The sequence below is a fragment of the Heterodontus francisci genome, chromosome 35 (assembly GCF_036365525.1).
Source record: "Heterodontus francisci isolate sHetFra1 chromosome 35, sHetFra1.hap1, whole genome shotgun sequence".
Lineage (NCBI taxonomy): Eukaryota > Metazoa > Chordata > Chondrichthyes > Heterodontiformes > Heterodontidae > Heterodontus > Heterodontus francisci.
The window spans coordinates 26093617-26114748 of record NC_090405.1 but is presented as its reverse complement, the minus strand read 5'-3'; the positions used below and the strand labels follow the sequence as shown (position 1 = coordinate 26114748).

At 44.6% G+C, this 21132-nt stretch overlaps 1 non-coding gene across 1 annotated transcript; it reads right to left on the bottom strand.

Moving 5' to 3' along the window:
- Window positions 1-9458: 9458 nt before the first annotated feature.
- Window positions 9459-9530, bottom strand: trnat-cgu (transfer RNA threonine (anticodon CGU)). The gene has a single exon. It is a non-coding gene; the product is annotated as a tRNA-Thr (tRNA).
- Between the last annotated feature and the right edge of the window lie 11602 nt (window positions 9531-21132).

Sequence of the window (21132 nt, the reverse complement as noted above, 5' to 3'; positions counted from 1 at the left end):
AGACTTTTTCCCAGGGTGGAAAGGGCTATCACCAGGGGGCATAATTTTAAGGTGATGGAGGAAGGTTTCAGGGAGATGTCAGAGGTAGGTTCTTCACACAAGAGAGTGGTGGGTGCATGGAATGCACTGCCAGCGGTGGTAGTAGAAGCAGATACATTAGGGACATTTAAGCGTCTCTTGGATAGGTACATGGATGATAGTAGAATGAAGGGTATGTAGGTAGTTTTGATCTTAGAGTAGGTTAAAGGTTCGGTACATCATCGTGGGCCGAAGGGCCTGTACTGTGCTGTACTGTTCAATGTTCTATAACACAGGTGTTGGGAGGCTCAGCCTGGCTACGCAATGTTACAAGGACGCTGAGTGACACCATCGACAACGGGACAGAGAGAAAAACACACAGAAAACGAATAGACTGTGAGGAAGCAAAAGTGAGGAACGGAGAGAGAGAGACAGACAACGAAACTGAGATGGAGAAACAAGGCATTTGTATGATTGTGCTCTCCCTGTTGTGTAACGGTATTTCCTGTTGTGTAAATATGTTTTCTGTTGTGTAAAGATGTACCCTGTTGTTGTGTAAAGGTTTTCCCTGTTATTGTTTTATTTTCTGTTGCTGACCGTCTCCTCACTGTGACCATTTGTCCTGGTTTTATTGTGGCCAACATCACCATCTGGTGGTGGAGAGGAGGCTCTGCAGGAAGGGGTTGACAAAGTGGGAGAGACTCGGCTGGTCCGTGTTTGCAGTTTGTGTTCGTGTGAGCAAAAGTGATTTGTTACTGATTGATGTGTTCACTCAAAGGAAAAAGCTGATTGCAATCGAGCACATCTTGTTATTTTGGGGAAACACTTGATGTTTTGAAAGTGAACGGTTTGTGTTACTACCAAACATAAATAGCAGAAAATGGTTTCGATCCATCGACCTCTGTGTCATGGGCCCAGCACGCTTCCGCTGCGCCACTCTGCTAACTGTTGGTTTAAATTTTAGCTGCCTGTTAGCGAAATATGTTCATTTCTCCAATGTTTTTATAAAAATAGGATTGTAGTCGGATTTCTCAAGAATCCCGGACTCAGCAACACACGTGCTGACGGACTCACCCTCACTGCACAATGACACAAGGACACTGAGTAACAGCACCGACAATGAGGCAGGCAGAGAAAGACACACAGAAAACCAGGAAGATATTATCAGGACTGAGAAAGGAACAGACAGAGAAAGACACACAGAAAACCAGGAAGAGATTATCAGGACCCAGAAGGGAACAGACAGAGAAAGACACACAGAAAACCAGAAAGAGATTATCAGGACCCAGAAGGGAACAGACAGAGAAAGACACACAGAAAACCAGAAAGAGATTATCAGGACCCAGAAGGGAACAGACAGAGAAAGGTACTGAGCAAACCAGCAAGAGACAACGAAAGACTGATGATTTATGTAATTGTGTTCTCTGTTGTGTAAAGATATTTCCTGCTGTGTAATATGTTCTCTGTTGTGTTACTGTATTCGCTGTTGTGTGAAGATGTTCTCTGTTATTGTGTAAAATGGTTCCCTGTTGGGTAAAGATCTTCTCAGTTGTGTAAATATGATCCGTCTTGTGTAAAAGTGTTCCGGGTTGTTTAAATATGTTCCCTGCTCTGTAATGTAGAGCTGAGTCTGCACTAATGGAATTGCTACAGTATCTTCCAGTCTGATACTGTATGAGGGCTGGAATGTGATCCAAAGCACAGTCTATACAAATTGAATTGCTATTGTATCTTTTAGTTTCACAATCCGGGGGAGTTTTAAACTGAATTCTCAGTTTGTATCTCAGGTTATACTGTCTTTCAGATTCTCTCAATCTGATATCACACTTGAGATTTAGACTTAAGAAAGGATGTACTGGCATTGGAGGAGTTCAAAAGCGATTCACTCAGCTGATTCCTGAGATGAAGGGGTTGACTTATGAAGAACGGCGAAACAGGTTATTCATTCGTGTTTAGAAGAATGAGGGGTGATCTTTTTGAAACGTACAAGATTCTGAGGGGGCTTAACAGGGTGAAGAAGGGTCTCTGACCTGAAACATTAACTCTGCTTCTCTCTTCACAGATGCTGCCAGACCTGCTGAGTATTTCCAGCATTTCTTGTTTTATTAACAGGGTAGATGTTGAGAAGATGTTTCCACTAGTGGGGGAATCTCAAACTGGGCGACATAGTTACAGAATAAGGGGACACTCATTTAAAACTGAGATGCAAAGGAATTTCTTCTCTCAGAGGGTAGTGAATGTCTGGAATTCTCTATCCCAGACAGTATTGGAGGCTAAATCACTGAAAGTATTTAAAGAGGATGTAAATAGATTTTTGAAATATTGGAGAGTTGAGGGCTATGAAGAGCTGGCATGAAAGAGGAGTTGAGGTCTGGGGCAGATCAGCCATGATCTTACTGAATGGCAGGGCAGGCTTGAGGGGCCGAATGGCCTACTCCTGCTCCTATTTCTTCTGTTCTTATGTTATGTTATATCTAATGTATATGTCAGGATGCACTATGGGAATTAATACTGAAACTTATAAACTCATAATGTGTGTAAATATTAGGCTGGTATTTAACTTGAATCTCAGAGTACATTATTGTGGTTAATTCTGTAAGTTTGAAAAGGGAACTCTGTTCCATAATGAAAACAAGAAATGCTGGAAATACTCAGCAGGTCAGGCAGCATCTGTACAGAGAGAAGCAAAGTTAACGTTTCAGGTCAGTGACCTTTCAGATGCTGCCAGACCTTTTGAAAGTCCATGTAGACCACATCAACAGCATTGCCCTCATCATCCCTCTCTGTTACCTCAGCAAAAAACTACAGCAGGACAGTTAAACATGATTTTCCCTTAAGATATCCATGCTGGCTTTCTTGAATTAACCCACATTTGTCCATGGGATTATTAATTTTGTCCCGAATTATTCTTTCGAGAAATTTTCCCACCTCCAAAATTGAACTGACTAGGGAGTGAAATGAGGTGAGTTGCTCTAACAGAGAGCCAGCACGGGTTCGACAGGCTGAATGGCCTCCTTCTGTGCTGTCGCCATTCTATGATTGTATGATTCTAGCAACAACAGTTGGTGGAGAGGCAGTGATGCAGGAATGGGTTGACAGAAAGGGGAAAGTCTGGGCTGGTGTGTGTTCGGGTTTGTGAATAAAGGTGATTTGGAAGCTGTGTTCCAAATTGAAGTGTTTACTGGAAGGAAGAAGTTGATGTAAATAAAGAGTAAAACGTGTTAAGATGAAGCGTGGTGTGATTGTGGGCAGCAGTAAATATTGTGTTGGTGAATTATTTGTGTTAATAAACTTCCACTGCGCCCTCTGCTGCAGGCTGCTGTTTATATCCAGCTGTGTATTAGTGCTGTGTGTTAACGAGATAAATGTTTGTTTCAACGCTGTTTATAAAGCAATAGCATTGCACTCAAAGAGTCCCAGACATAGCAACACACGTACAAAAGCAAAATACTGCAGATGCTGGAAATCTGAAACATAAACAGAAAATGCTTGAAATAATCAGCAGGTCTGGCAGCATCTGTGGAGAGAGAACAAAGTTAATGTGAGCTGAGGAAACCAACCTGAACTGTTAACTGTTTCTCTCTGCACAGATGCTGCCAGACCTACTGAGCATTTCCAGCATTTTCTGTTTTTATTACAGCAACACAGGCGTTGGGAGGCTCAGCCTGGCTACACAATGTTACAAGGACGCTGAGTAACACCATCGACAATGGGACAGAGAGAAAAACACACAGAAAACCAAGAATAGACTGTGAGGAAGCAAAAGTGAGGGACAGAGAGAGAGGCAACGAGACTTAGATGGAGAAACAAGGCATTTGTATGATTGTGTTCTCCCTGTTATCTAAAGGTATTTCCTGTTGTGTAAATATGTTTTCTGTTGTGTAAAGATGTACCCTGTTGTTGTGTAAAGGTTTTCCCTGTTATTGTTTTATTTTCTGTTACTGACCGTCTCCTCACTGTGACCATTTGTCCTGGTTTTATTGTGGCCAACATCACCATCTGGTGGTGGAGAGGAGACTCTGCAGGAAGGGGTTGACAAAGTGGGAGAGACTCGGCTGGTCCGTGTTTGCAGCTTGTGTTCGTGTGAGCAAAAGTGATTTGTTACTGATTGATGTGTTCACTAGAAAGAAGAAGCTGATTGCAATCGAGTGCCTTTGGAAGCATCTTGTTATTATGGGTAAATACTTGATGTTTTGAAAGTGAACTGTTTGTATTATTACCAAACATAAATAGCAGAGTTCCGAAGAAGGGTCACTGACCCGAAACGTTAACTCTGCTTCTCTTTCTACAGATGCTGCCAGACCTGCTGAGTGAATCCAGCATTTCTTGTTTTTGTTTCAGATTTCCAGCATCCGCAGTATTTTGCTTTTATTATATAAATAGCAGAGAATGGTTTCAATCCATCGACGTCTGGGTTATGGGCCCAGCACACTTCCGCTGCACCACTCTGCTAACTACTGTTTTCAATTTCAGCTGCCCGTTAGTGAAATATGTTCATTCCCCAATGTTTTTATAAAAATAGGATTGGAGTCGGATTTCTCAAGAATCCCGGACTCAGCAACACACGTGCTGACGGACTCACCCTCACTGCACAATGACACAAGGACACTGAGTAACAGCACCGACAATGAGGCAGGCAGAGAAAGACACACAGAAAACCAGGAAGATATTATCAGGACTCAGAAATGAACAGACAGAGAAAGGTACTGAGCAAACCAGCAAGAGACAGCGAGATAAAAGCAAAATACTGCGGATGCTGGAAATCTGAAATAAAAACAAGAAATGCTGGAACCACTCAGCAGGTCTGGCAGCATCTGTGGAAAGAGAAGCAGAGTTAACGTTTCGGGTCAGTGACCCTTCATCAAGGAGGCGAGGACAAATGGTATGGGAAGCAACAACTAATTTTTAGTAAAAAATGAGTGTAAGAATTGCTTCCATTAATGTGCGCAGCATTAAATCTACTACGCGATGTGTTTCAACCTTGGATTACCTTGCCAAGGTCAAAGCTGACCTACTGTTTCTGCAGGAGTGTGGAATACCACACCTCAGCAGCTACAGGCAGTGGTCGCGATGGTGGTCCCACGGGCAATCGATCTGGTCGGGGGGTAATGACTGCCGTTCCTCCGGCCTGGGTATTCTGCTGCGGGGAGGTAACTTCACCATCTCCGAAGTTAAGGAGGTGGTGGGCGGCCGCCTCCTCGTAGCAGACGTGATGTACAACAACGCTCCGCTCCGGTTTGATCAACGTGTACGCCCCGGTACAACGCAGCGAGCGGCTGACCGTCTTCCAGCAGCTCCCACTGCTGCTGGCGACGTCCAGGCTGGTCATCCTAGGCGGTGACTTCAACTGCATCATCTGGAGATCTAAAATGGACCAGGGCGGGAGGGACACGATGTTCAAACCTCTGGACAAGGGCGGGAAAAATGTACCCAACGTCGCCCTCATCCTGAGGACCACCTTCGTGTGCAGCTGCACCAAGCTGTGTGTGGAGCCCCAGTACACAAACACCAAGTGTCACTATGTGCTGAGGTGTTGCGAAGGATGGGTCTGGTCACATTGCCGCGGATCGCTTCATCCAGTTGGACCATACCGTACCAGCTATCCTTCGTGGGAATGTTTCTGCGGGAAAACACCTTTGACCACCAATCCATCAGGCAGTGGTCTGCACGGAATGTCCTCAAGGCCCTACGGGAAAAGGAGATGGTGGATCCGGTCGGATGGTTCCCCGAGCAGACTGCCAAAGTCATTTGGCAGAATGCCGCATCACCAGAACTTTCAAACAAGCACCAAGATGTAGCTTGGCTGGTGGTAAGAAGAGCCCTTCCTGTCAGATCCTTCCTGCATGCCCGAAGTCTCGCCCCCTCCACACGCGTCCCTCGAGGTGGCTGTGGTGGGGAAGAGACAGTTGCCCACCTCCTTCTGGAATGTGTCTTTGCAAAGCAGGTGTGGAAAGAGATGCAGTGGTTTTTGTCGAGGTTCATCCCAAGCAGCTCTGTAACACAGGAGTCTGTGCTCTATGGGCTGTTCCCAGGGATGCACACCGAGATAAACATTAACTGCTGCTGGAGGACCATCAATTCGGTGATAGACACTCTTTGGTCTGCCCTAAACTTGCTGGTCTTCCAGCGCAAAGAGTTGTCCACGACCGAGTTTTGCAGACTGGCACATTCCAAGGTCCAGGACTACGTGCTGAGGGACGCACTAAAGCTTGGGGTAGCCACTGCAAAGGCTCAATGGGGAAAGACCACTGTGTAAGGTCCCCCCGCCATAGTGAACTGGGCAGCTGGAGCCATTGGAAACCCCTCGTGTTGTATACACCAGATATGGGTTTGCTGTAAAATGTCCATGTCAGGTAAAATGGAGTGGAAGGGTTGTGAGGCAACTCACTCCTGTATTGAAGAAAACTGATTTCCTTTGCACTTTTTGGAATGTCAACTTGGTGCTGTTTTGAACTGTTGTATAATGCATTTTTTACAGATTTAAATGAAGAAAGCATATTTTTAGGAATAAAATCCTGGGGATTCATATGCATAGTTCTTTGACGGTGGCAGGACACATTGAGAAAGTAGTTAGCAAAGCATATGAGATCTTGGGCTTGATAAATAGAGGTACTGAGTCCAAAAGTAGGGAAGTTATGCTGAACCTGTATAAATCTCTAGTTGGGCCACAACCAGAGAATTGCATCCAGTTCTAGTCAACACACGTTTGGAGGGATATGAGTGTCCTTGAGAGGGTGGAGAAGATTTATCAGAATGGTTCCAGACATGAGGGATTTTAGCTGTAAGGTTAGGTTGGAGAAGCTGGGGTTGTTCTCCTTGCAGCAAAGGAGATTGAGGGGAGATTTGATAGACATGTACAAGATTATAATAAATATGACATGTTTAGATAACTTACAGGGCGATGGGGATAGAGCGGGGGAATGGGACTGAATGGATTGATTTACATGGGCTTGATGGGCAAAATGACTTCCTGTACTGTAGTGACTCCAGGACTCAATGACTCTCTCTCCTTCTCTCTCTCTCTCTCTGTCTATCGCTTTACCTCTCTCTGCCTCTCTCTCTCTATCTGTCTTTAGCTGGTCCTCTAACTTTCTATCGCACTCTCTCTCTTTTTTTTTTCACTCTCTCTCTCTCCATTACACACATATTTGTCAATCACATGTCAAAGAAGGAAGCGTAATGAAGGAATGTCTGCGCCCTTGAAAATGTTTCCAGCAGAATAGTTAAATGTTTAAAGTTTCTGTAGGGAGTTTGACCTGAGATGGTGAGACACAAGGATGTGAGGTTATTAAAGTCTTCACCAAATGTAATAGGGAATAATTTTCTTCACTGGTGAACCCAAAGGAACAAATATGGCACAAGAATGAGAAAAGTCAGAGGATTGAGAAACATCCAATGGTTCTTCACATCTACAAGTCAGCAGACCCACAGAAAAACAGTCGGTTGAGAGTTCAGATCCAGTGATCGACTGGACAAATATCGAGCCAGTGCTTTTTTCTTTATAAACCCAACATCTGTCCACTTGGCTATTGCACCTCGTCTCGATGTATCTGATAATACTGATACTATTTGTATTCCACAGTTGCTTTGAAATCACAGGCAATATAAATGGATTGGGAATGTCAATGGTCAGGAACCATTAATGGATTGGGAAAGTCAATGGACTGGAAAATATCAGTGGATTGGGAAATTCTATAGACTAAGTTATATCAATGGATTGGGACAGTTCAGTACATTGTGAAACATCAATGGATTAGGAAACAGGAATTAAAGGGACAGATGGAGTTCAACCTGGAAAAGTGTGAAGTGATTCATTTTGGAAGGTCGAATTTGAATGCAGAATACAGGCTTAAAGACAGGATGCTTGGTAGTGTGGAGGAACAGAGGGATCTTGGGGTCCATGTCCATAGATCGCTCAAAGTTGCCACCCAAGTTGATAGGGTTGTTAAGAAGGCATATGGTGTGTTGGCTTTCATTAACAGGGGGATTGAGTTTAAGAGCCGCGAGGTTATGCTGCAGCTCTATAAAGCCCTGGTTAGACCACACTTGGAATATTGTGTTCAGTTCTGGTCGCCTCATTATAGGAAGGATGTGGAAGCTTTAGAGAAGGTGCAGAGGAGATTTACCAGGATGCTGCCTGGACTGGAGGGTATGTTTTACGAAGAAAGGTTGAGGGTGCTAGGGCTTTTCTCATTGGAACGAAGAAGGATGAGAGGTGACTTGATAGAGGGGTACAAGATGATGAGAGGCATAGATAGAGTGGATAGCCAGAGACTTTTTCCCAGGGCAGAAAGGGCTATCACCAGGGGGCATAATTTTAAGGTGATGGAGGAAGGTTTCGGGGAGATGTCAGAGGTAGGTTCTTTACACAGAGAGTGGTGGGTGCGTGGAATGCACTGCCAGCGGTGGTAGTAGAAGCAGATACATTAGGGACATTTAAGCGACTCTTGGATAGGTACATGGATGATAGTAGAATGAAGGGTATGTAGGTAGTTTGATCTTAGAGTAGGTTAAAGGTTTGGCACAACATCGTGGGCCGACGGGCCTGTACTGTGCTGTACTGTTCTATGTTCTATGTTCCAGATGAAAGGATTGCATTAATCAATGGATTAGAATGTGGAGAGGCAGGAGAAAATGATGCCATTTTAAGTAGGGGGCCGGGGGTTAGTAGAAACAGACCAGGGCTATTTTACTCTCTATCTCACTCCTTTCTTCTATCTGGCTCATTATCACATCCTCTCTCTCTCAGAGCGGTGGGAATCACTGGAACCCACACTTGCTGCTCAGATTGTTTGGTTCCGGGAAAATACAACGTCCACATCAGATTGACAGGAAGGATAAATGTGATTCAGAGCCAATCATATTCCTTTTGGTGATGTGTGCTCAGCTTTGTTATATCAGCAAAGGCAGCAGGAAATGCAAATCCTGAAGAGTTTTGATAGAGTGAAGAAGGAGAAAGTGTTGCCAGTGACAGAAGGGTCAGTAACCAGAGGAAACACATTTAAAGTAATTGACAAAAGAATTCGAACTGTGATGAGGAAGTTGTTTTTTCAGCAGTGTGTTGTTCTGGTCTGGAATGCAATCCTGAAAGGTCAGTGGAAGCAGATTCAATGTAAACTCTGAATGGAATTGGATATATACCTGACATGGAAAATATAACAGGGCAATGGGGGAAAGGACAGGAGTGTGGGATGTGGGATTAATAGAATAGCTCTGTTAAATATCAAGCAAATGCACAGTAATAAGGTTCAGTGCTTGGACCTCAGTTATTTTCACTCTATCAATGGCAGAGAAGGCTCGAGGAACCATGTGGCTACTCCTCATGTTCTTCCCAGTGTCCAGGATAAAGTGTAACATCACACTGATTTCCAGATGGCCGAAACAAATGCAACAGACATCTTTTCTGGAAACATCACATTTAAAGTGAGAAACTAATCATAAGGCACGGACGGGGATTGAACCCGTGATCTTCAGTTTACGAGACTGACGCCTTACCACTTGGCCACCATGCCTTTTCTTAATGGACACCTGAGGCTCCAGAGGAGGATTTGTGATTCTTTTTCAATTTGGTTGAAACAGCATCGAGAAACATGCACAGAAATAAAGAGGGATTGTGGAATGGGAAACAGATCAGCCTCATTTCCATCATCAGCATCATGAAATCTTCATTTAGACGTTCCATTCCCATCCTCAGCTTTTCTCACATCTGTACAATAATATAAGAGTGGACATTGGGTTGTTACTGGGCAGATTATATAAATAGACTATGTGCATCATCACAGGAAGTGATGTAATATAATCTGGACGGCACCTCATGGAGAGTTGTCGATGAAACCTTCAATGCAAGATGTGCAGAGTAAACTCAGGTTATTTTAACCGTCAGATTCTTATAAATTCTGTACTAAGCCTTGACAGATATCAGAATATTATATGGGGGCCACAGTAAACCAAAGTGAAGATGGAGAAATCTTTGCCTGTACCTTTGAAAAGGTCACTGGACTGAACCAAGCCGAGGAGTGGCCGAGATGGTTCCAGAGGTTTGCAAGGTATCGTACTGCATCGGGTCTCGTGCAGAAGCCAGACATGGAGCAGGTCAGTACGCTATTGTCTGCAATGGAGGGAGTGTGCAGGCAACATCCTCATGAAGAACAGAAGGCTACATGTGAAGAAGTTATTAAGGCACTCAAGACCTATTTTAATTGAGGAAAAAAATGTCATCGTGGAGCCAAAGTTAAAACGCTGCATTTGCTGACAACGCAACCACCAGGTGACGCTGTACTAGCACATGCGCAAATGCAGCCTCTTCCACTGAAACGTCACTGTCTGTGACATTCAGGCAGCTGCAAGGATTAAAGATGGAGCTACTCAATTTATCACAGAAAACAACTTAGACCCAAAAATCCCCTCAAAGGTTGCCATCACCGCCTCCGTCCCACCCCAACAGTCCCCCGCTCCTTCTTGTGCAGTCGCCAGTTATATAGTACCAAGTCATCTTAATTCACCTAAAGTGAATTACTTTTGGAGCAGTGACTGTCATTTCATAAGCAAATATGGCACATATCTACACAATGGACATGTTTTGGTTGATACTCGGAGAACGTTGCGCTGTTTGAAGTCTCATTAGAAGGACAGCACCTCTGACAGTGCTGCACACCCTCTGTAATTCAGTGAGGTTTCATAGAGTCATAGAGTTATACAGCACAGAAACAGGCCCTTCGGCCATCATGTCCGTGCCGGCCATCAAGTACCTATCTATTCTAATTCCATTTTCCAGCACGTGGCCGTAGCCTTGTATTCTGTGGCGTTTTGAGTGCTCATCTAGATACTTCTTAAATGTTGTGAGGGTTCCTGCCTCTGCCACTCCTTCAGGCAATGTGTTCCAGATTCCAACCACCCTCGAGGTGAAACATTTTTTCCTCAAATCCCCTCTAAACAGTGCCATCCCATTCTCCGGACGATCATTCCCCACTTCCCCCCATCCCACTCTCTGACTGCTCACTCCCCGCTTCACCCACCACCAGCCCCATCCTGCTGTCTGGCCGCTCACACTCCAGGCCATGGGCTCTGCCGCTTCCCTCCTCTCGGCCACTCGCTCCAACATTGCCCCATCACCCCTCGAGGCTCGCCTTGCTTTATCGGGTGGTGCGGTGAAGAATGATTGAATGTTGGAGCGAGAGGCCGAGAGGAGGGAAGCAGCATGGCTTAGAGCTAGTGTCTGGAGGGACGTGGGGGGGAAGCGGGGTGTGAGTGGACGGAGAGAGTGCAGTGCGGGGGTGGGGGGGGTAGCAAGCGGCCGGAGGGCGGGGGAGCGGGGTAGCGAGGAGCGGGCAGCGAGTGGCCTGGAGTGAGTGGCTGAGAGGGGGTAGAGAGTTTTCCCGCGCATGCGACACTTCGTCCTGGAAGACGTAGGCTGAGCATGCGCAGCATCTCAGAGCGCAGGAGAGTGTTTGTGCATGTGCGCAGCTTGGAGCTCTGATGATGTCGGCTGGCTGCTGCATTGTCAGGAATCACTTTGAATTTAATAAGCGTACAAAACAGAAAGGGGAGAGTATTCATTCATTTATCAATGACTTGTACAATCTCACGGAGGATTGTGAATACAGCAACTTAAGAGAAGAGCTGAATGGAGACAGGATTGTGTTCGGGGTATTAGACAACACCCTTTCAGATCATCTACAGTCCAGGGCTGGTCTCACATTAACGAAAGAGTTTCAATTGAGCAGACAAACAGAGGTTAGAAAGTTTAACCAATCCGTTGTCCGAGGGGACAGGGAGAGTCTGATCTCCAGAGTTGCAGACTCAATTGAATTTGTTCAGAAAACAAAAGGAAAAATTAGGGGTAAAAGACAAGAAAGACGGGAAGAGCATCTAGTGGTAGCTGCAACCAATTGCAGTAGGTGTGGCCGAGAGAGACACAAGTGGGAAAACTGCCTCGCCAAAGAAGCTGAGTGTTTTTCCTGCAGAAAGATGGGACACTTTCAGTCAGTGTGTGGCAGTAAAATACCAGCACTGAATATAATTAAAGGGAAATCCCCAGACAGCAAAAACATTAATGAAGTACAGGATATCCAGTGTGGAAATACATTTTTTAGGTGAAATCCAGGAAATAAAGTGAGAGTTGCTGGACGACAGAAATTCTGAAATATTTTAAGATAGAGGTAGATAGATTCTTGATAAACAAGGGGGTGAAAGGTTATCGGGGGCAGGTGGGAATGTGGAGTTGAGGTTACAATCAGATCAGCCATGATCTTATTGAATGGTAGAGCAGGCTCGAGGGGCCGAGTGGTCTACTCCTGCTCCTAATTGGTATGTTTGTATGTAAGAAAACATGTTCTAGATACAATGAGAACTATCATTTGTTTGGAAATGGATTTGAACACCCTTTTATCAAAAGGTGATAGAGCTTTAATTTTTCTACAATTAACAGGCAAATCCTTGTGGAGTTGAGATTGACAGAAACAATGGGCTGGATTCTATAGAGCCCTCGACGTCGAGATCTGTGGTGGGGGTGGGGTGGGGGCCGCCTGAAGATGGCCCCGGATGAGACCCGCCACGGACCTCAACGCCGGCAGGGCCTGGCTCGATATTGCCGGCGACGGCGAGGCCTTGTGGGGGACCCCCACCGCTCGGCAACGGGACCACAAACCTGCATTAATTATTATCCCATCACTTCCTGATATCCCGCTGCGATCTTCAGCCCAGTGGCCGGCACTGCCGTGCCTTCGGAGCCCCATCCGGGCAAATGAGGTGCAACACTGGTGAGGAGGGGGGAGAAGGTAAGTTTCTCAGTGTGGGGGAGGGGGGGGCGGAGTCAAATTAATGTCATGGGTGTAGGGGATGGTGGGAAGGGTTACAGTTTACAGTTTGTGCAGTTTTGGGCGGAAGGTCAGATGGTAAAGGTAGGTTTTGGGAGGGAAGGGCAAATAATTAATTTAACTGTTATTGGGGGGATGGGAGAGAGGCAAAAGCAATGTATTTATTTTATTTCATTTAATCTTCCTTTAAATATTTTCCAGTAGGACTAACAGCCCTTTAAAAATGGCTGACACTCCAGTACAGTACTAAGGCAGTGCTGCACTATCAGAAATGCTGTTTTTCAGGTGAGACAGAAAACTGAGGATCCCTCTGCCCTCTCAGGTGGATGTTAAAGGTACCATGGCACTATTTCAGAGAATAGAAGGGGAATTATTTCTGGGATGCTGGTCATTGTTTAACCCTGAATCAACATCACTTAAAAACAGATTATCTCGTTTTTATCACGTTGTTGTTTCTGGGAGCTTGCTGTGCGCACATTGGCCACCATGTTTCCTACATGACTACAGTGACTACACTTGGAAAGTCCTTCATTGGCTATAAAAGGCTTTGCAATGTCCTGTGGTCGTGAAATGCAAGTCTTGCTTTTTCCATTGTTATCAGTGTCATTGTGATCAAAAGATAGGATTCGTGAACACAAAGTTTAAATCAATTTTGATTAAAATAATGTAAAAGCATCTATATTCTTGCACTGTACTTAATAATCTCCATCTTCCTATCCTTACAGAGTGCAATGTCATCGACCCTGAAATTGATTCCAGAATCTCATAGAATCTTAGACTCATAGAAAGTTTAAGGCACAGAAAGAGGCCACTTGGCCCTCAGACAATTTCAGCCCAGTTCTGATGAAAGGTCACAGATCACAAACGTTAACTCTGTTTCTCTCTCCACAGATGCTGCCAGACCTGCTGAGTATTTCCAGCATTTTCTGTTTTTATTTCAGATTTCCAGCATCTGCAGTATTTTGCTTCTGTGTTAATTTGAAAGTTAAAACTGACCCACCTGTTTACAATTCACACTGGGGTCTCCCATGAAATGATTCTGTATAATATTGATATAATGAATACAGATTCCGACACAGAGCTTCCTGTGGGGAATTGGGGATATGAAAACCAGCAGACTCTGCAGGGATTTCCACTGGGAGCACAAATTCACAAAATCTACCTTTTATATATCGATTCATTTTGATTGTCCTTCTGGAAAATTATTTTGAAACAATTTAAACATCAACCCACAGCTCCATGACTGGGTCAATTATGAGGTCATCCTCTGACAGGTCATGTGACAGCTGGAGCCACAAGACATCAGAACCAGATTTGTGACTGGATTAAAACCCGCAATCCTGTCATAATGGCTTTTCAAATAAAGCTGTTGCTGTTTGAAAACACAGCAGTTAAACTTTCTGCCTGACCATGAGGGGAGCTCGGGAGAAATTTACAAAACTCAATCCTTCAACAAAATAGTTCAACAATCATTAATATCGAAATCATGTGAGGATTTATATGCAGGAGAAACAAGCAGAATACAGAAAGTACAGAGGAGAGCTGAAAAAGGAAATGAGATCAGCAAGAGAATGTATGAGAAAAGATTAGCAGGTCACATAACTGGGAACACTGAAGTCTTTTACCAACATATGGACAGTCAATGAAAGGGGGGATCAATTAGGAGATCCTGTGGAGACAGAGGGTGTTGCTGAGGCACTAATTAAGTATCACAAAATAAGCGGATGCTGCAAATGTCACAGTAAAGGAGGAGGAAGTGAAGAAATTGGACAGGATGAAAATAGATAAAGAGGTGACAATTACAAGGTTGGCAGCTCTCACAGTAGAAAAGTCACCCAGTTTGAATGGGCTGCATCCTGGGTTGCTGAGGGAAGTAAGGGTGGAAATATCAGAGACTCGAACCACAATCTTTCAATCCTCCTTAAATATGGGAATGTTGCCAGAGGACTGGAGGATGCAGGTAAGCTTGGGTAGTTCGATCTTAGTTTAATTTGACCATTTTTATAATGTATCCATTGTAATAACTAACAAGGTCAAGAAAGCCATTTTATAATTAACACATGACCAAAGGAGCCATTTTGTGTTCAGTACTAATGTGCCGTGAAGAGGAGACTATTTGTGCTTAAACATTAGCACAACACGGGAAGAAACGGTTACCGATTATAAGCTCTCACTCAATTGGTGCAGAGTATGAGCACCAGGGGTTACTTCTGACAGTTGAAGAGATCATCGCATCTCATTGGATAGCTACCACCCACTCCAAGCTGGGCAGCCCCCAATCAGTTAGGTGCTGTCCTGCCACGACCTGCTTGCTTCAATGGGTGCTTGGAGCTTAGAGAGTCATCTCTCAACAGGCGGATCGATAATCAATGCAACAAGAGAAACAAGCTCAACAAAGAAGACACCAGTCCTTCGCATCATAAGCTGGAATGTGAGGACCATGTGTCCTGTCCTTACTGACACCCTTTTGCAGGTTGATGACACACACAAGACAGCTTTGATGGACAAAGAACTCACAAGGCTCAATGTGGACATTGCTGTGCTGCAAGAAACTAGACCATTCCAAAGTGGATCCCTCAAAGAGAAACACTACACCTTCTTCTGGCAGGGGAAAGCCCAAGAGGCAACTCGTGAGCATGGAGTGGTTTTCACAGTAAAAAACACGCCACTTGAGATGAGTGAACCACCCACAGTAGGCTCAGAGAGACTTCTTACTCTTCACTTGTCAACAAGCGTGGGCCCAGTTAATCTCATGTGCATCTATGTCCCGACACTCACCTCCACCCCAGATGTCAAGGATCAATTCTATGTGACACTTGACACTGCCATCAGTAGAATTCCCAGCACTGAGGGACTGTACCTTCTAGGAGACTTCAACACAAGCTTGGGTACTGACTACACAGCTTTGCCAATGTGCATAGAGCACCAGGGGATTGGCAAGATGAACGAAAATGGACAGAGGTTGCTGGAGCTATGCTGTCACCATGGATTCTGTGTGATGAACAGCTACTTCCAGGTCAAGCTGTGTTACAAGGTGTCCTGGAGACATCTGAGATAACGCCACTGGCACCAGCTAGACCTTATCATCACCAGTGCAAACACCCTCAGCAGTGTCCTCATCACTCACAGCTATCACAGCGCTGACTGTGACACTGATCACTCCCTGGTGTGTAACAAGGTCATGCTTCAGCCAAGGAAGCTTCATCCATCCAAGAAGAACGTCGTCCTCAGATCAACACTTGACGAACCACTGATCCAGAAAGGACCCAGGAGTTACTCAACATCCTCGATCAGGCTCTTTCAGACAACAATGCTCAAGGTCTCAGTGCGGTGTCAAAGTGGAATCATCTGTTGACAAGCAGATGGAAAGGTGAGTGGAGCATTACCTTAAACTCTACATAACGGAGAATATTGTCATTGAAGTGGCTCTCAGTGCCATTCCAGACTTCCCTGTCATGGAGGAGCTGGACAGTGACCCCACCATAGTGGAGCTCAACAAAGCCATTGACCATCTTGCCAGTGGTAAAGCCCCAGGAAATGATGGTATTCCACCTGGAATCATCAAGAGTGGAAAAGCGGTTCTACTGCAGCATCTCCATGAACTTCTGTGTCTCTGTTGGAAGGAAAGATCTGCACCTCAAAACATGCGTGATGCAAACATTGTCACCTTGTACAACAATAAGGGGGAATCGCAGTGACTGCAGCAATTACCGAGGCATCTCCTTGCTAAGTATTGTGGGGAAGGTCTTTGCTCGCATTGCTCTGACCAGATTGCAGACCCTGGCATCACACATCTATCCTGAGTCTCAGTGCAGCTTCAGAGCTGGTAGATCGACAGTCGACATGATTGTCTCACTTCGGCAGTTACAGGAGAAGTACTGTGAACAGTACAGACCACTCTACATTGTCTTTACATATGAACATACGAATTAGGAGCAGGAGTGGGCCACTCGTCCCTTCGAGCCTGCTTCACCATTCAATAAGCTCATGGCTGAACTGATTACTCCACATTTCCATCTACCTCCGATAACCTTTCACCCCCTTGCAGATAAAGAATCTATCCATCTCTCCCTTAAAAATATTCAAAGACTCTGCTTCCACCGCCTTTTGAGGAAGAAAATTCCAAAGACTCACGACCCTCTGAGGGGGAAAATTGCTCCTCATCTCTGTCTTAAATGGGTGACCCCTTATTTTTAAACAGTGACCCCTAGCTCTAGATTCTCCCACAAGGGGAAACATCCTTTCCACATCCACCCTGTCAAAACCCCTCAGGATCTTGTATGTTTCAATCATGTCGCCTCTTTCTCTTCTAAACTCTAGTGGATACGAACCTAGCCTGTCCAATCTTTCCTCGTAAGACAGCCCACCCATTCCATGTATTAGTCTAGTAAACCTTCTCTGTACTACCTCCAATGCATTTACATCCTTCCATAAATAAGGAGACCAGTACTGTACTCAGTGTTGCAGAAGAGGTCTCACCAATGCCCTGTATAGCTGAAGCATAACCTCCCAACTATTGTATTCAATTCCCCTGGCGATAAATGATAACATTCTATTAGCTTTCCTAATTACGTGCTGTACCTGCAGACTAACCTTTTGCGATTCGTGCACTACGACACCCAGATCCCCTGCATCTCAGATCTCTGCAATCTCTCACCATTTAGATAATATGCTTTTTTATTCTTCCTGCCAAAGTGGACAATTTCCCACTTTCCCACATTATACTCCATTTGCCAGGTCTTTGCCCAGTCACTTAACCTATCTATATCCCTTTGTAGCCCCCTTATGTCCTCTTCACAACCTACTTTCCTACCTATCTTTGTCATCAGCAAATTTAGCAACCATACTTTTGGTCCCTTCATCAAAGTCATTTCGAGAATTGTAGAAGGTTGAGGCTCCAGCACAGATCCCTGTGGACCACTCGTTACTTCTTGCCAACCAGAAAATGACCCATTTATGCTGACTCTCTGTTTCCTGTCAGCTAGCCAATCCTCTATCCATGCCAATTTGTTACCCCTGACACCATGAGCTTTTATTTTCTGCAATAACCTTTGATATGTCACCTTATCCTTCTGGAAATCGAAGTACAATACATCCACCGGTTCCCCTTTATCCACAGCACATGTAACTCCCTCAAAGAACTCCAATAAATTGGTTAAACATGATTTCCCTTTCACAAAACCATGTTGACTCTGCCTGATTACCTTTATTTTTTCTAAATGCCCTGCTATAACATCTTCAGTGATCGCTCCTAACATTTTCCCTGAGACAGATGTTAAGCTAACTGGCCTGTCGTTTCCTGCTTTCTGTCTCCCTCCCTTTTTGAATAAATGAATTACATTCGCTACTTTCCAATCTAACAGAACCTTCCCGAAGCGAGGGAATTTTGGAAAATTAAAACCAGCGCATCAACTATCTCACTAGCCACTTCAGGACCTGGCGACTTGTCAGCCCGCAGCTCCAACAATTTGTTTAGTACCACTTCACTGGTGATTGTAATTTTCTTGAGTTCCTCCCTCCCTTCCATTTCCTGACTTACAGCTAATACTGGGATGTTATTTGTATACTCAATAGTGAAGACCGATGCAAAGTATCTGTTCAATTCATCTGCCATCTCTTAATTATCCATTATTAATTCCCCAGACACACTTTCCATAGGACCAACACTCACTTTGTTAACTCTTTTCTTTTTAAAATATCTATCGAAACTCTTACTAGTTGTCTTTATATTTCTCGCTAGCTTTCTCTCGTACTCTAATTTTACCTTCCTTATCAATCTTTTAGTCATTCTTTGCTGTTTTTTATATTCTGTCCAATCTTCTGACCTGCCTCCCAGCTTTGCACAATTATAGGCTTTTTCTTTAAGTTTGATAGTATCTTTAACTGTTTTCGTTCACCACGGATGGTGAGTCCCACCTTTGGAATTTTTCTTTCTCTTTGAAATGTATCTATTCTGTGTATTCTGAAATTTTCCTTAAATGTCTGCCACTACATCTCTATTGACTTATCCCTTAACCTAATTTGCCAGTTCACTTTAGCTAGCTCTGCTTTCATGCCCTTATAATTGCCCTTATTTAAGTTTAAAATACTAGTCTGGGACCCACTCTTCTCTCCCTCAAACTGAATGTAAAATTCAATCATATTATAATCGTTACTACTTTGGGGCACCTTAACTATGAGGTCATTAATTAATCCTATCTCATTGCACAATGCCAGGTCTAGTATAGCCTGCTCTCTGGTTGGCTCCAGAACTTATTTTTCCAAGAAATTATCCCAAAAACATTCTATGTACTCCTCATCTAGGCTACCTCTGCCCATCAGAATTTCCAGTCTATATGGATATCAAAATCCCCCATAATTATTGCTGTACCTTTCTGACAAGCTGCCATTATTTCTTTTTTTATACCCCATCCTACAGTGTGGTTAATGTTAGGTGGCCTGTACACCACTCCCACAAGTGACTTCTTGCCTGTATTATTTCTCATCTCAACTCAAACTGCTTCTACATCGTGATCTCCTGAACTGAGGTCATCCCTCTCTATTGCGCTAATACCATCATTAATTAATAGAGTTACCCCACCACCTTTTCCAAGCTTCCTGTCCTTCCTAAATGCCATGTCACCTCCAATATTCACATCCCAATCTATGTCGCCCTGCAGCCATGTCTCTGTAATGACTATCAGATCGTACTTATTTATTCTATTTGTGCTCTCTGTTCATCTGTTTTGTTTCGAAAGCTCCATGCATTCAGATACAGAGCACTTAGTTTTGTCCTTTTATTATTTTTGTAACCTCTAGCCTTATCTGTTGATTTACTCTTAGATTTGTACATTCTGTCCCTTCCTGTCACAGTCTGTTTATCATTTCCCATATTTATACCTTTCTCTCTTGCCTTGCCTCTCCTCCTTGATTCACCATATCTTCCCAAATTTGATCCCTTGTCCCCACTATTCAGTTTAAAACCGTCTCTACGTCCCTCGTTATGTGGCTCGCGAGAACACCGGTCCCAGCACGGTTCAGGTGTAGACCGTCCCAACGGTACAGCCACCTCTTTCCCCAGTACTGGTGCCAATGTCCCACGAACCAGAACCCACTACTACCACACCAGTCTTTCAGCCGCACATTACTTTCTCTAATCTTATTTGTCCTATGCCAATTTGCACATGGCTCAGGTAATAATCCAGAGATGATCACCTTTGAGGTTCTGCTTCTTAATTTGCTGCCTAGTTCCTCATACTGACTATGCAGAACCTCTATCCTTGTCCTGCCTATGTCGTTGGTACCGACATGGACCACGACAACTGGATCCTCCCCCTCCTATTGTATGTTTCGCTCCAGCCCTGAGCAGACGTCCTGAATCCTGGCACCGGCAGGCAACACAGCTGTCTGGACTCTTGCTCTTTGCTGCAGAGAACAGTGTTAATCCACCTGACTATACTGTCCCCTACTACCACTACATTCCTTTTTTCTCACTCTTTGAGCCGCAAACACTTTTTTTTAATTTTCAAAATATACTTTATTCAGAAAAATCTGCAAAAATTACATTGCCAAACAGTTTCAAACAGCACCAAAAAATACAAACATTGCAAGGGAGATCAGTTTCCTTCTCTCCCATCATGAGTTTCTTCACAACCCTTCCATTTCACTATTGTCATGCCAATTACAGTTTTACATTTACAGCAAAAGAAAATATCAACGATACAGTTCGAGGGATTTCCCATGGATCCAGCCCCTCAGTTCAGCTTGGTGTGGGGACCTTACACTGTGGTCTTTCCCCATTGAGCCTTTGCTGCGGCTGCTCCAAGCTTTAGTGCGTCCCTCAGCACGTAGTCCTGGACCTTGGAATGTGCCAGTCTGCAACATTCGGTGGTGGACAACACTTTGCGCTGAAGACCAGCAAGTTTCGGGCAGACCAAAGGGCGTCTTTCACCGAATTGATTGTCCTCCAGCAGCAGTTGATGTTTGTCTCGGTGTGCGTCCCTGGGAACAGCCCTGAGAGCACAGACTCCTGTGTTACAGAGCTGCTTGGGATGAACCTCGACAAAAACCACTGCATCTCTTTCCACACCTGCTTTGCAAAGACACATTCCAGGAGGAGGTGGGCGACCGTCTCTTCCCCACCACAGCCAACGCGGGGGCACTGTGCGGAGGGGGCGAGACTTCGGGTGTGCATGAAGGATCTGACGGGAAGGGCCCGTCTCACCACCAGCCAAGCTACGTCTTGGTGTTTAGATTATGATTAGATTAGAGATACAGCACTGAAACAGGCCCTTCGGCCCACCGAGCCAGTGCCGAACAT